The 16707-nt window shown below is 40.3% G+C and overlaps 1 protein-coding gene across 7 annotated transcripts in view; it reads right to left on the bottom strand.

Moving 5' to 3' along the window:
• VPS13B (vacuolar protein sorting 13 homolog B) overlaps positions 1–16707 on the bottom strand; it is a 921287-nt gene that overhangs the window by 291074 nt on the left and 613506 nt on the right. The gene's annotated exons all lie outside the window — the stretch shown is intronic.

The following is a 16707-nucleotide window of genomic DNA, read 5'->3' on the forward strand; positions in this document are numbered from 1 at the left end:
AGGCTGTATACAGAAGTTAACAAATGTCTCATTACAAATGGGGTATGGGTCTCCCAGAAACAGAAGCATAGCACTCATATTATATTCAACTTAAGATCCTGTTATAATTAAAAATACTACAAAAGAAAAAAAGCCTGCTTTAAATATTTCTGGAAAATTCTTTTCAGCAAACAAAACATTTGTTGAAACCAAATATGATGTAAATTATATTTACTCACAGTTAATATAAAAAATGTAACAGTAAGCTTTTAAAAACCTTTTCTGAATTATTTTAGAGTAAATTACTTACCACAATCAAGACCTTTGGATGTCAATTTTAACTATATATGACAGCAAAGGATCCTTTAAATAAGTGTTCAAGCACATATCTTTAAAATCAACTATAAGAAACAAGAGGACAGACAAACAGCAAAATATTTTATGGAAAGTAAACTGTTCCCCCAACTGGCATTTATTAAATACAAGTAACTTCCATAATGGTACTGCTCTATTTAAACTCTTAAAAATAAGTTATTTCCCCTAGTCCAACTAATGCAGCCCTCTGTTATCAAGTATTACAGTACTCTACAGTAATGTTCCAAAATACTGCAACTTAACAATAGTGGTAGCAGCAGCTACAGAATTCAGCAAAGCCACGACTTTGGAAGCCATGTAGCCCAGCAAATTCCCTCCTCTGGAGCAACCATCTGGGTTGGTGCTCTTCATGGAATTTGTCAGGGGAAGTAGCCCTTTAAGAAGGTGCTAGTATCCTCCACACAAAGGAGAGTCCTTGCTGCCTCTGCCAGCATACCAAGTCACTGGAGGATGGCCTAGCCAACCTTCCCTTATGTCCACTCCTTCTATTGCTAAGACTTTGAGGCACGTCCCTGCAGCCCTCTTGCATCAGCAGCAGCGGATTCCTTTAAGCCCCAGGAGCCACATGAAATCAGTAATTCCAGACTCTATGACGTGTATTGTGTGGTTGAGAGAATGGTTGTTTGGTGAGGGAGGTGGGAAAGGACAATAAACTGAGCTAGGGGCTGAGGATGGGATTTTCAAAGAAGCCTAAGGAAAGTTATGTGCCTTTGAAAATCTCATCTTAAATCAATAGGACTTAAACAACCATGGGGGCCAGGAGAGACCGGGACTTTTCAGCTTGGAATAGAGACAATTAAGGGGGGATATGATAGTCTATAAAATCATGACTGGGGTGGAGAAAGTAAATAAGCAAGTATTATTTACTATTTCTCATAACACAAGAACTAGGAGTCACCAAATGAAATTAATAGGCAGCAGGTTTAAAACAAACAAAAGGAAGTGTTTTTTCACACAACGCACAGTCAACCTGTGTAACTCTTTGCCAGAGGATGTTGTGAAGGCTAAGACTATAACAGGGTTCAAAAAAGAACTAGATAAGTTCATGGAGTATAGGTCCATCAATGTCTATTAGCCAGGATGGGCAGGGATGGTGTCCCTAGCCTCTGTTTGCCAGAAGCTGGGAATGGCTGACAGGGGATGGATAACTTGATTACCTATTCTCTTCATTCCCTCTGAAGCACCTGGCATTGGCCACTGTTGGAAGATAGGATACTGGGCTAGATGGACCTTTGGTCAGACCTAGTATGGATGTTCTTATGAGAGAAGGCACCATTAAAGGCAACCTGGAAGCTCTGTGGCCCAGTACCCTCCCTGGATTCATGTGGAGCAGGTCTCGTCCCCCAGTGGCCTGGGAGCCAGGCCATAGGAGCTCAAAGATAGCATACGTTCGCCCAACCACCACCAGATACCACTCAAGTGGGCAGAGGACTGACTTTCAATGGGAGTTGAAAGTCTACTCAGGAGCCCCTCTGATATCTGCAGTGACTCTACTAAACAGCATGTTGAATCAGGAGATAAGCCAAGAAGATATGGCATGGAACACACAGTATATTTTGAGAAGGGAGGTAGGGCTCGCATCAGAGTTAAGGTTTGCAAATAGTTTGATGCACCTGGCTGCTGGGAAGGAGGCATTATTCCTGCTAGTGAGAGGAAGACAAAAAAAGGACTAAATCTGTTGCCTCAGTAAAGTACACTAAGGACAAGTATATTTATTTGTATTTATTGTGCTAAGAGTTAATATATATCAAGGCAAAAGTTTAAAGTACTAAGTATTTCAGTATGTAAAATGATAATGTCAGAACATGAAAATTTTAAACAAATTAAAACTAACCTAATGATTCTTTGATTTTATTTTAATTGGGTTCACTATAATTAGGTTCACTATAATAAAATTGTAGTTTTTTGGTCAGGAAATAGAAATTTAATTATGTTAAACTACATCTCAGACACTGTACACAGAAAACAAATCCTGTTTCCCCCTCCCACTGCAGCAACTTATATGAAGTTATATGAAATGCGTGTATCAAGTTTTATATATGCCATATATCAAATACAAAATAACTGCGTTAAAATAGTATTATAAGCATAAATAAAAATCATAAAAGGAAGGAAACTCTAAAGTCAGCCTGCCGATTTTGTGTAGGCTTTAGAGAACACATGGTAGGTAAGAACACCGGCAGGTGTGAGACCTTTTTATAGAATATAATATAAATGGCAGTACATAAGCACTATACAGAAAGGCAAGTATCTTACAGAAACCTTCATTTACAATTGCTGTGCTTTTGGTGATTTATGTCTGACCTTTAATATTACAAACTGTCAATCAAATGGTGGTAACCTTTACTTAACAATAACAGAAATGAGAGTCAGCACTGTAATCAATGTATTATGCTGTAAAATATGATTAAGCAATATCAGACTTTATTATGCCATTTTACTATAAATTACACTAGAGTATTTTTCAATAATGCTATGACAAAGTTGTCTGAATTGCAGTATAATCAAACTCATCAGTAATTTGCTTTCACTTCAATAGGCAATGTTTCATTCAATGGAAAATTTAATTTTGAAGAATCCAAATAAACCAATTTTTCAGCAACTAAATCTAGAAAAAATAGGTCACCTCAGTAGCCTACAAGGTTTAGAGGAGCAATTTTTAGCCACCTTTAACAACTGCTTCTTTGAATAGCTGGTCCTAGACCATACAAGTTGAGAGACTACTCCTGATTTATTCCTAAATAACTCACAAATGTTAGTTCAAGAAGCTATATCTAGGCCAGCAAATACTCATGACACACTATAATTAAGTCAGTGGAGTCTCGAAGATAGCTGGGAGTGCTGGTAGCATAGGGCCTGAGGAGGGAGTCTACATAGCCAGACAATCCTGCTGACAGGGTGCCAATGCCTGAGATGATGCCAGATCTTCATCATCTGGACCCATGGAAAAGAAGCCCTTGAGGAATTCCACCATGATTTCAACAATTCCCATCCCACCATCAACCTCAGCCTGGACCAGTCCACACAAGAGACCCATTTCCTGGACACTACAGTGCTTAATAAGCAATGATCACATAAACATCACCCTATACGAGAAACCTACTGACCGCTATTCCTACCTACATGCCTCCAGCTTTCACCCAGACCACACCACATGATCCATTGTCTTCAGCCAAGCTCTACGATACAACCACATTTGCTCCAACCCCTCAGACAGAGACAAACACCTACAAGATCTCTATCAAGCATTCTTACAACTACAATACCCACCTGCGGAAGTGAAGAAACAGATTGACAGAGTCAGAAGAGTACCCAGAAGTCACCTACTACAGGACAGGGCCAACAAAGAAAATAACAGTACGCCACTAGACATCACCTTCAGCCCCCAACTAAAAGTTCTCCAACGCATCATCAAGGATCTACAACCTATCCTGAAGGATGACCCATCACTCTCACAGATCTTAGGAGACAGGCCAGTCCTTGCTTACAGACAGCCCCCCAACCTGAAGCAATTACACACCACCAACCACACACCAGAACCACTAACCCAGGAACCTATCCTTGCAACAAAGCCCGTTGCCAACTGTGTCCACATATCTATTCAGGGGACACCATCATAGGGCCTAATCACATCAACCACACTATCAGAGGCTCAGAAAAGGCTTATCTTTCAGAAAACAGAAATCCTGACCAAGTGAAGTCAAAAGACAGGAACAAACTATGGCAGATAAAATGTAAATTGGAAACTAGGAGAGTTTAAAAAAAGCAATTTGAGATTCAAAGACAATAAAGCAACAATACATTATTGAAGCTCTTTTTTTTTTTTAAAAGGGTAAGGTCCTTTTAAATTTTTTCAGTTGTTTTATAAAAAACATTCTTAGATGGAGAGTTACTAGGAGAGCTGAGCAAACAATTTGTAACAAATAACATAACTGACAAATTTAACCTTATCTCTGATTGGAGACTGTCCATTAACTGAAAATTATTTGAAAGAAAGTCATAAGTTTTGTTTAACGTGGCTTCCTTGTGAGCAGCAATGATTACTAAGTCATATAATGTTTTTGTTCCAGGATTGGAATATGCACATGAAGCAAATATAAAATTTACTATACATGAATATTTGCAAGTGAAAATTTAAAATTTGGGTATTCACCCACAAAAGCTTATGCTCCAATACGTCTGTTAGTCTATAAGGTGCCACTGGACTCTGCCGTTTTTACAGATGCAGACTATCACAGCTACCTCTCTGATACTTGACACTCAGCAAGTATTTGCAAATAAAATTCAATCCACTCAGAGGAAAAATGATTTGTGGAGAGGGTACTCGCAGTTTTGAAGCAAGTGTTTGGGGTCAAGTAGGAGACAGAAAATGATTGAAGTATTATCCTTTCTGAATTTTTTTTTATTTCTACCAGCCATAACGTGAGGAGGGGAGATTTATTCTATTACATTTAGTTCAATTAAACAAATGGTATTGTATTCTCCAATCAACTTCATAATTAAAAACGCAAAGTCCAAAATAAAAGTGAAATATACAATTTAAGTTTAGTGAAATTCGTTCTGTAGGTTTGGATAGCTTTTGGTATTGGAAACTAACAAGCTAGATATCCAAAATAAAATGGGCAGTGTTTAGCTGTAATTTTACAATTAATTTCCACTGATGTTTTCAAATTAATAACTTTTACAATGACCTCAGAAGTGCCAGTGCTAATTAGGAATGGAGTTTCCATGTAATGCTATCAAAATATTTGAATGTTTTACTGGTACAATGGCTGAGACAGACATCTTGAGCCACTCTAATTAGTATAGAAAATGAAGATGGGGTGGGATCTGAGTTACTACAGAGAATTCTTTCTTGGGTATCTGGCTGGTGAGTCTTGCCCATATGCTCAGAGTTCAACTGATTGCCATATTTGGGGTTGGGAAGGAATTTTCCTCCACGGCAGATTGGAAGAGGCCCTGGAGGTTTTTTGCCTTCCTCTGTAGCATGGGGCATGGGTCACTTGCTGGAGGATTCTCTTCTCCTTGAAGTCTTTAAACCATGATTTGAGGACTTCAGTAGCTCAGACATAGGTGGGAAGTTTATCGCAGGAGTGGGTGGGTGAGATTCTGTGGCCTGCATTGTGCAGGAAGTCAGACTAGATGATCATAATGGTCCCTTCTGACCTTAATAGCTATGAATCTATGAGACACTGTAAGACTCTAAAAGAGCAGGGCAACTTTTCTTTACATAACAGCTGTAGAGGGAATAATCATGAATCTTTCTAGAAACTAAGAACAAGAAGGATTTCCATAAAAGATATTTATAAACAAGCATAAATTCAAGTGGTATAACAGAGTGGAATGATTGAAATCAAGATAATTTAAATAACTTATTTGATTTAAATATCTTAAAAATCAATCAAGGCTTTGCAAATAAATTAGAACTTGTGCTATTGCAACTGTGAATTAAAATTTATAGTGAAATTTCTTTAAAATATTTTAAGAGAAAAATTACTGTGTAAAAATCTGAAATTCTACTAACAAAGGACGCTAATTAAAGAGTACAAAACAACCACTTTAGCAATTTAAGACTATAAAATGGGAAGAAAATAAAGAGCAAATCTCTTTCTCTCATGTTTTAATTTCTTGTAGGCTATAAATCAAATATTTCCTAACAAAATATTGAAAATATATTTAATAAGATTAGGTTTTGTACATATCTTTTACCTATATGATTTTTTAAAAGACACTAACCTAACCTCTGCAGTAGAGAGCTAAACAAAATGACATACCTAGATTTTATTTAAAAACTTCATTTTCCTAGTATCTTGTGGTAAAAGCTGTGAATTTTTTACTGACTTGATATTGTTTCCACCAAGAATCCTTTTTGTATATATTTTTAAATGATTGCATTTCAACGTTCATCCAGCAGTAGTGTAACAGCTTGTTTCTTTATCCTTCTTTAGAGCTTGGTAAATTCTTTGTTCACTTACAAAAACTTTTATTTAAATATTCCAAACTTTAGAGCTCAAAGGAAAATAAGGTGAAAGTTTTTATAAAATAATCAACCACTAAAGCAAGAACTATGTGTCTCAATTGCACTTCTTAAGTTACATTCAGATATTTGGATATCAAACTTTTAAATCAGAAAAATGATTTCAGCTGTGTTACTTGGTCTTACAAAAAAATGATAAATAAAAGGCTACAAGGGTACACTATTGCTCATATTGTGGTCAGAAGAGAGAGTGTTCTGCAAATTGCTCATCAACAGGTATGATTTTATGACATAAATGTAGCCCATAGTAGTATCAAAACTGAGCCAGATAATACGGCTGATGACTACATGCTTAGAAAATTGTGTGCTTGTTGGAAAACATTAGAAATGCATTTCGTTTTCCAAACCACATTTGAAAGAGAGAACAGATTTCCATCCAGCGTTTTGGCAACATATTTACTTTCTGTCAGAAACCCATTTATCTCTCTTTCCCTCCTTTACTCCAGTGCTATCGGCGCAAACACATGAAAGTTAAATAGTATTTTTTTTTTAATTAAAGAATTTTCATTAATCAATTCTGATTACTACATGACTATTGCATATACATTTTAAACAAAGCTCCTTAAAACAAAAGGTATAGGAGATATTTAATCTAACAACTAAGCATTATTGTTTTATTAAATGTTTGATACTTGAAAAAATGGGAAAGAAGGGAGAACAGATAATGAAAAAAATGACAATGAATGGTGTATTGCATTTACAAAAGAAGACAAACTGTGTTGATGAAAGATTTTCAGCAAAACTATCAAGTAATATGGAGCTATTCCCAACTATTAAAACTTTATATGTAATTTTTTCCTTTAAGAATTCCATATTACATTCACAAATTGAAACTGGCTTAGGATTGCTTTGTTTTGTGAAAGATCTGCATTTGGAAGTGACCACGGAACACATGAATCTGGACTTTTAAGGATTAGCATACGATATGAATGAGAAGCTTAGATCTTGAAAATGATGGGGAATTCCCTATTGACCAACTACGGACCCAATGATCCCCTAGATGTGATGAGTGCACTAAACTTCCAGTTACTTCATAGTCTCACTGGAGATCTTTGGCACCTTAAATGCTAGGCCTTTTCACAGTTGCCTTCAAAGAGTCTGTACTCTCCATGCTCCTGGTCACTCTTTCTTTCCTAGACTTGACAAGACATTTAATGGAGCAATATGAAATATTTACATGCACAACACATTGTTTTAATCTACTCATTCTAGGACTGGGTCACAGTTTCTTCAATGGTAAGGTCTTTGTATGTGTTTGTGCAGCACCTAGTACAGTTCTGATTTAGAACTGGAATGGGTCCTGATCCCATGTGATTATGCAAAAATAGCTAAGCCCATTCCCCAGTACACACTACCTGGAAGTTGGTGCTGGGGGAAGCAGGGCACTGTATATCTGATATTTCTCTACCATAAGCAGATAGAGGCAGGATATGTAGGAGAGGAAATAGACAGAGCTATGGTTCCCCTCCCCGGACATGCCAGCAGATAAACTGACATGGTACAGTGCATTTTGTAGAGAAGTTCAGTTCTGCCAACATTATAATGAATAATAATAAAAAATAATGGGAGATTCTCAATTGCTGTTCTCTTTTATGCTGGGTTTCAACTGGTGTTGCTGTGTCAAATAGATCCAGTTGGGGATAACCCCAGGTCTGGAAAATGTTGGAAAGAATGGTGTTGTTGAGTTCCCACTCGTGCTGTATGGGGAACGATCGGCTGAGCTCATCTGCAGTGGTATTCTGAGAACCTGGCAGGTATGAGACGGAGATATGGATGTTGTGTTGAAGGCAACAGTTCCAAAGTTTTACCGCCTCTGTGCAGAGGAAGTGTGATCGGGCTCCCCTCTGTCTGTTGACATAAAACATGCATGCTATATTGTCGGTCATGATTCGAATTTGGTGATTTTGGATGATGGGAAGGAAATGGAGGCAGGTATTGCATATGGCGTGGAGCTCTAGCAAATTTATGTGAAGCTTGCTTTATGAAGTGGCCCAGAGACCCTGAGTGGTGAGATGGCTGATGTGTGCTCCCCATCCTGTGAGGGATGCATCTCTGGTGATGGTAATTGAAGACGGATCTTGTCGGAAGGGAATCCTGGTGCAGAGGTTGATGGGAGAGGTCCACCAGAGAAGTGAGTCCATGACTTTCTGGGGCATAGTTTGGAATCTGTTTAGCCTGTGCTTGTTTGGTTTGTATACTGTGGCTAGCCAACCCCGAAGGCATCGCATGTACAGGCGAGCGTTTGCGACCACAAATGTGCAAGCAGCCATATGTCCTAAGAGCTATAGGGAGTCTTGGACTGTAGTCTGTGGGCTGGCATGTATCTGGGCAATAAGGATGCTCATTGTGTGGAATCTGTCCTGTGGGAGAGATGCAAGACTGGTGGTGGAATCGAGGTGAGTGCCGATGAAGTCGATTTGTTGGGTAGGTTGTAAGGTAGATTTGTTTTTGTTTATTTGAAGGCCCAACATGCGGAAGCAGTGAAGGGTTGCAAGAGTTGCGTGGTTTGCTTTTAACTGAGTGGGAGACTTGAGGAGACAATCATCCATGTAAGGAAATCTGAGGATTCCTTTTTTCCTGAGATGTGCTATTACAACTGCTAGCACCTTGGAGAAGACACGTGGTGCGGTGGAGAGGCCAAATGGGAGGACTTTGTATTGGTAGTGTTGCTCTGCCACAGCAAACCTGAGGAAATGTTGATGGGCAGGGTGGACAGAGACATGGAAATATGCGTCTTGGAGGTTGAGGGTTGAAAACCAATCTCCTTGCTCCAGCATCGGAATTATCGTTGGGAGAATAACCATTCAGAATTGCTGTTTCTTGACAAACTTGTTCAACCGTCGAAGATCGAGGATGGGGCACCAACTGCCATTTTTCTTTTCTGTCAAGAAGTAGTGGGAGTAAAACCCTTTCCCTCTGTCTTGAGGGGGTACCTCCTCTATTGCTCCAAGATGTATGAGATGTTGTACCTCCTGACAGAGCAATTGTTCGTGAGAGGGGTCCCTGAAGAGGGATGGGGTGGGAGGGTGGGTGGGAGGGAGGTAAGGAGAGGAAGGGGATGGCATAATTCAATCTGATAATTTCCAGGACCCATCTGTCCATAGTGATGGTTTGCCAGTTGGCCAGGAATGGATGCAAACGATGTCCCAAAAATGGTTGATTGGAGTTGTGCTGGAGAGGGTGAGAGGTTTTCTATACCTTCAACCAAGACTTCAGATTTGTTTATTTGGGTGAGGACGGTGGGTCGCCATTGCTTGTGGGGGGCAACATCGTTGATTCTTAGATGTATATCACTGTTGTTGTTGTGTATCATATTGTCTTAAAGGTGCATGTTTGCAAAGGTATGGTAACACGATTGTTGGTATGGCTGATATCGATATTGTCTCTTCTTTGAGGCAGGTGTTTGGATGCCTAAGGATCGGAGTGGGGCCCGGGAGTCCTTCATGGAGTGAAGGACCTCATTGGTCGTAGAGGCAAAGAGCTTGTCTCTATCGAAGGGGAGATCTTCAACCGTATTCTGTATCTCCTTCAGAAAGAAGGAAGAAGTAATCCATGAGGTCCGCTGCATGACGATGGTCATGGCTGTGGATCTGGCAGCTGCGTCCGCAGCATCAAGGGTTGTTTGAAGAGTGTCCGGGATATGAACTGGCCCTTGGACACCACTGCTTTAAACTGTTGTCGTTTATCCTCCAACACATCACCAATAAATTGCATTACCTTAGCATAATTTTTGTGGTCATATTTTGCTAAGAGCGCATAGTTCACTACTCTAAATTGCAAAGTGGAAGAAGAATCCACTTTGCGGCCAAAAGAGTCCAGTCTCTTGTTATCTTTGTCCGATAGAGTGGACCGGAAGTGTTGATATTTGTTTTTCTGATTGGCCACGTCGATCACTAGCGAATTAGGTGAGGGGTGCGTAAAATAGGAACTCAGAATCCTTAGATGGGACAAAATATTTGCGGTACAATCTCTTGTTAGTGAGGGTTATTATGGCAGGGATCTGAAAAATAGTTTTAGCAGGTTCCATAATGTCCCCATTAATTGGTAGGGCTATTTTGGAGGAGGTCGTAGCTTGCAGGATGTCCATAAGCTCATGGTGTGTTTCAGGTACCTCCTCCAGGGTAATCTTGAGCTCCTCTGCTTCTCTTTTAAACAACTCTTGAAAGTGAGTGAGCTCATCGGAAGTGGGAGGTGATGGGGGGGGACATCGTGGCGTCTTGTGGTGTTATGGCTGTAGGGGAGGTGTGTGGTGCAGTGTCCTCTGCAGGCGTGGCAGCCACTTCAGGTCTTAGATTCATAGATACTAAGGTCAGAAGGGACCATTATGATCATCTAGTCTGACCTCCTGCACAATGCAGGCCACAGAATTTCACCCACCCACTCCTGCGAAAAACCTCTTACCTATGTCTGAGCTATTGAAGTCCTCAAATTGTGGTTTAAAGACTTCAAGGAGCAGAGAATCCTCCAGCAAGTGACCCATGGCCCATGTTACAGAGGAAGGGTTTCTTATCTGAGTTTCAGTGTAAACCATCAGTGGGGAGGGGCTGACAGCTTTCCTCCGGGGAGCCTACGGAACACCCGAGTGTGGTGTGGTGTAGGTCCATGAACCCCAGTGTGGCCATTGCCCTGGGGGAGGCATAGGTGGTCCCTTCCAGGGATTTCCATACCAGTGTGGATAGCCATGAAGATATGGCGATCGTGCTGTAATGTGTCTCCCAGTTGCAGGTAACTGAATCTGGGGAGAGTATTGAGAGGAAATCATCTGTTCATCGTATTCCTCTTCCTCATCCTCCCACACCTTATTGGAGGGGCTTGAAGTAGTAGGGGAGTACTGAAGGTAGGGTGCTAAAGGTCTCGGTGAGAGACTGATGCCAAGAAGAGGAGAGTCAGGAGCATGGGACACCCTTAATTCCTCTGGCTGTAGAAACTGCGGTGGAGCTAACTGAGCAGGAGTCAGTGCTGGTGTAGCTGGTAGAGGCAGAGGCAGAGTCTGCTGGGGCAGCTGCTGGTGCACTGAAGGGTGTCCCAGGGGCAAAAGCTGGCTCCGCGGAGTAGGAGCCCCTGAGGTAGGCACAGCAAAGGAGGCTGGAGAGCTCAGGGGGGTCGGTGCTGAGAGCGGCAGCTGGAAAAGCGGAGCCGCAAGATTAAAGGACGTTGCCGCAGCTGCCGCTTGTACCGTTGGGACCATGGCAGCTCTTGGCACCGTAGTAACAGAGGTGGCCGAAGGAGAACTGAAAGAGATGGGCAACTGGAAGCCCTGAGCCTCGTTGAAGGTGCTGAGCCATGGAGCTGGAGTTATCAGAGATCGGAGAGCCGGTTTTAACTTTTTCCCTGAGAAACGGCTCATGAGGGGAGAGGAAGCTGGCCGTTTTTTTGCTTTTGCTTTGCCTCTGGAGGGTGTCACAGAGGTTTGCTGGCCAGGGTCAGACGCAGGTCTGAGGGAGTTTTCTGGGGGCAGCATTTTAAGCCTGAACTCCCTGTCCTTGCGGGTCCACGCTTTCAATTTGTCACAGTGGACGCATTTTTGGGGTACATGAGACTCCCCTAAACAGCGTATGCACTGTGACTGCCCGTCCAAGATGGGGATGGCATCCTTACAGGAGACGCATCTCTTGCAGTCTGGGGAGACAGGCATGTCCGAAACCGCGGAGGTTTTTTTTTCTTTTTTTAAAGAAATAAATGTAACAGTTAATATAACTTATCTAAGTAATAACTCTAATGACTGAAACTATTTAACTAAACTGAGAAACAAACTAACTAGCTAATGTCAAAGAGCCCTGCTGAACTCCGTCTCTAGCCGGGGACGGTAGAGAAGGAACCCAGGAGCCCGGGCAGTGCGCGCGCTATTAGAACACTGACAGCTCGAGAGGCAGGTACAGTGCGTGCACAGCCCGTAGGGGTACTGCTGTAGAAACCTCCGATCAAAGGCGCTGGGATGCACCTTGACCTGAAGTGGAGCATCCACAGGGACATCTCTTGAAGAAGAAGGTGAGTAAATAGGAACAAGGGAGTGAGGAAAATTCCTGCTGCTCCTGAGAGCTGGTTTCATCCCAAGAACTCCTTCCCTGCTTCCCCTAGCCTATTTGGCAGAGGAGGGGGATCCTCTAGTACTGGTGCTCTTGGTTGGTCTCAGAGGGGAAGGTCCCAATAAGAAAGGCTCTCTCAATAAATCAGTCTCCATATGACAAGTAATTGTGAAGTAGATCTAAAGCATTTTCCATGTTTGTTTTTGCTTTTTGTAGTAGTCATAATCACCACCCACAATTTTGTATTTAATAAATTCCAACATAAAGTATTACATACTAATATTTTGAAACATATCCTAAACTCACCACAGAGTCTGAGTAACAAGATCAAGTCAGTGTTGCTAATTCCATGAATTTAAAAATTATGAGTCAGACACCAGTAAATGATGTGGTCTTTAAAAAATAAATAAATCACATCGTTTTTCAACAGTCTTAGATTCCCTTCATCTTCAGGGAAAAGTCTCCCACTCTAAACTGTGTTATCAGACAGGTCAAAATTAAATCTTTAATACATGCACAAATATATGGCCTTCCTGTTCACTGATTGGAGGGATCTCAACTTACCCTGTCCTATTCCCTAAAGGTGTAGGGAGTTGCCATTCTATCTCTGTTTATTGTTCTCTATATATGGGATAGGCAGCGGTTGCACTCACATTCTCACTCCCAGTCCTGTCCCCCCCAATTTATTGCCTATATACATTCTCCCTCATTTCTTCTGACATCTATAAAGGTTATGCCATGCTGTCCAGCTTAGAGCACCCTGTAGCTTCAGTCCCATTGACAGTAATGGGAGATGGTGGCCATTTTCTTAAAGGGCAAAACTTTATGAGCTGGAATGCAGACACCAGAAATTCATAAGAAATCTTAAAAAACAAACAACCCCCCCATCCTCTCACACACATGTATCTCAGAGGAAAAGCAGGCATTGCCCCCTTTTTGGAGGCAGCAAATTGTATAATAATACCTATTTTAAAGAGTCTGCTTTTTGGTGTTATGGCAAATTTATCCTATTTGTTGTATCTCATTAATTGGTTTAAAAGAAATTAAACCCTACATTTCTGCAATGTAAGTATATTAAAGATAAAATATTTTGAGAGGAAATCATTAATTTGGGATCTCTGTTTTATATGGTAAAATAAAAATAGAGTCATCTTGTTAATTATGTTGCTTGCTAAATGCCAGTATTCACGTGGGGAGATGTTTGCATCCAAACTTTCAGGGTGAGTTGCTTCTCCATGATCGCTTTTTTGAATTTAGTTTTCTCTCCAAGTTAAACAAGAAAGCTCTTTTCCAATAAGGAGAGTTTCTAAATGTGAGGAGAAAATTCTTCTTCATGAGGAACACTACAAAAAATGACACTAATTCCATGTGGTTGCAGCACAGACCTAAACAGAAGACTGTTTAAACCAAAGTGAGACCACAAATTAAAAGGCTGTGTGTCCGCACTCCTATAACACTGTAAAGACAGTGGTTCAGACAATGATTTATTTTCTTACATTCTATTAAAAACAGTAGTAATAAATTGAAGCGGGGGAAGGATGGAAAGAGGGGGAAGAAGCCATGTTGGGATTATTAAGATTCTGCAGCAGATAAATCTCCAGTACTCAACAGACTTTTTATATTTTTAAATGTTCTATAATGGACACTACGTTACATATGTTGAAAATGATATTTATTATCCATTTTTAAACAAAACGTGTGTGTTAAGTTTTATGAGGTTGTTGTTTTCATTTGCTTTTTGACAACCCCTGACTAACATCTGGATTCCCCAGTTACACACAGTTGTCATCTAACACTATTCCCCATAGGCTGTGGCCCTTCCAGATTGTGAGAATCCTGGTCAGGTAATGAAATCTAGTCTCTGAGCAGCAGAGGGCTGAAGCTGAACCAACATAATCATAAATGCCTTACTTTTATTCTTTTCTAGCTTCCACCCATGCCCTAATTATACAAAGTCTTTGTATTATCCTCCTTTCTAACAAGAGTTTTGAAATGAGCTCCCTTCTGAATTCTAGCCCCTGCTACTGTTGAATGAAGACTGAGTATATCCTCGCCACAATGCTCCCAAATCTATGTCATGCATAGGAACACAGACTGAATCCTGAACTTCGAATTAGAAATGCAGAAAATTTACCACTGTGCCACAAAGCTGGCATTCTAAAACTTTTGATGTTAAAAATTACTTCATTTATTTTGATAGCGTGAAATTTGCTATGGCTTGCCTCAACAGTTCAAAACATTTTTTAAAGAAAAGCAGGATTGGAATCTCATGCTATAATTTTGCCAAGTGTCCTTAAGAATATAAGTACGGCCATATTGGGTCAGATCAAAGGTCCATCTAGGCTACTATCCTGTCTTCCGACAGTGGCCAATGCCAAATGCCCCAGCGGGAATGAACAGAACAGGCAGTCATCAAGTGATTCATCCCTTGTTGCCCGTCATTTCCTTTATGAAAATTATGCCCCAAAAGATTTTTAAAAATTGTTGTCAATAATATAATTGCATAATTAAGAGAGAAAAGATATGCCTTTCACCTATGTTGTGAAATAAGATTGAGAGTGAATGAAGCAGATATGGGAAAACTGCTGGAGACTGCAGATGTTGCTGAGGAGAACATTACTGCACTGAGAAGTGTGACACTGCGTATAGGGTCAATGATTTAATCAGTGACAGTCAGATAGCTAGAGGATGTTTGTGATCCAACACTTCTCTCCGTCCTACCCAATTTTACCTCAAATTCCCTTAGTCTGTTGTATTGTATCTGGGCTTTTTAATGACTTGCTTGTTAGAAAAAACATATTTAAAAAGATATCTAAAAACTTAGCAGCACAAAACAAAAACAACACTCTAAGTCGTAGAACTGAGAGAACCAAATATATGTTGCCAAAAGCTAGTCTAGTGCAGTGGTTTTCAACCTGTGGTCTTCAAACCTCTGGGGATCTACAGACTATGTCTAAGGAGTATGTGAAAAGTTCCCGTTAACATAGAACAGTGGTTTTCAACCTGTGGTCTGCAGACCCTTGCAGATCTGCAGATTATGTCTAAGATTTTCAAAGTGGTCCGCACCTCCATTCAAAATTTTTCAGAGGTCCACAAATGAAAAGGACCATTGGTCTAGTGCATTATAAACCACCAACTTAAAGGAAAGCTTCAGGACCCTAATCATTGGACTGAACTAGTTCTGGAAATGTGATGTACTGCACCTACAGATGCAAGAGCACTGGACCAGATTCTCAGCTAGTATAAATTGGTATAGCTTCACTGACTTCAGTGGAGTTATGACAATTTACACCAGCTAAAAATCTGGCCCATTTAGTCTTTAATGTCTATGTAAGGAGTGCCACATGCCCACTGTAAGAGACAGCACTGGAGATTACATTATTGAAACTAGATCTTGCAGGTTCAAATTTATGCTAGGGGAATTTTTTAAAATAGTTTTTAGATAGGATAGGACAGGAACAGAGGAAGGGAAGGACAGTAGGATGTAGTTTTGGTTCTGCTCCTCACAAACTAATTTGGGGGGGGGGAGGGATTGTGAGATCGGAGGAACCACGGAGACAGAAGCCAGTACATTTGTGAGAGAGTGGGAACTGGTTCAGACCTCCTCATTGAAAGCAGTCACTGGCAACAGGACACAAAGAACTTTCACAGAAGGGATCCTAATGTGATAATAGTCACAGCCCATTTAATATAAGGAATAAGCTACTAGTGACAAACATATGAGCAAATATAATAATTCAAATATTTTCAAATGGAAATTTGACAAGTATTTGGAGAAAAAAAGACTGCCTTATAATTTCTCGATGAACAGAAGAGACAAGGAGCTGGAGAAATTTCATGGTCTCCTGCCATCCTAAAAGTTCCTACACTTGACAAAGTAAAATTGCTGTCATTTTCTAAGCAGTAAATGTTTTACTGCTGGGAAAGGATTTTCATGTTTGTAACTTATGCTGAAGTGCAGTATGAAGCACTTTTCAAACAAAAATATTGCCACATCTGAGAAACAGACCAACAGGAAGTATAAGACACTTGTTCATCTGTATTTCTGTAACTTTTCTCACCTGGTATTATTTGCAACCATACTTTCATGTCTGGCATCAGAGCCAACTCTACTAAATATCATACATTATTTTTTATCATGTTGATTACATATGTTTGCCAGTTTTGCTGCCTACATATAATTAGTGAGGTTTGCACATACTCAATGACACAATCCAGAGCATGACATTTTTGCAGAAAATGTGTTTACTGTGAAATGTCTCTTTAGAATTTGCTCTCCTTTACAGCTTT

Source organism: Lepidochelys kempii, chromosome 2 (genome assembly GCF_965140265.1).
Source record: "Lepidochelys kempii isolate rLepKem1 chromosome 2, rLepKem1.hap2, whole genome shotgun sequence".
Classification (NCBI taxonomy): domain Eukaryota; kingdom Metazoa; phylum Chordata; order Testudines; family Cheloniidae; genus Lepidochelys; species Lepidochelys kempii.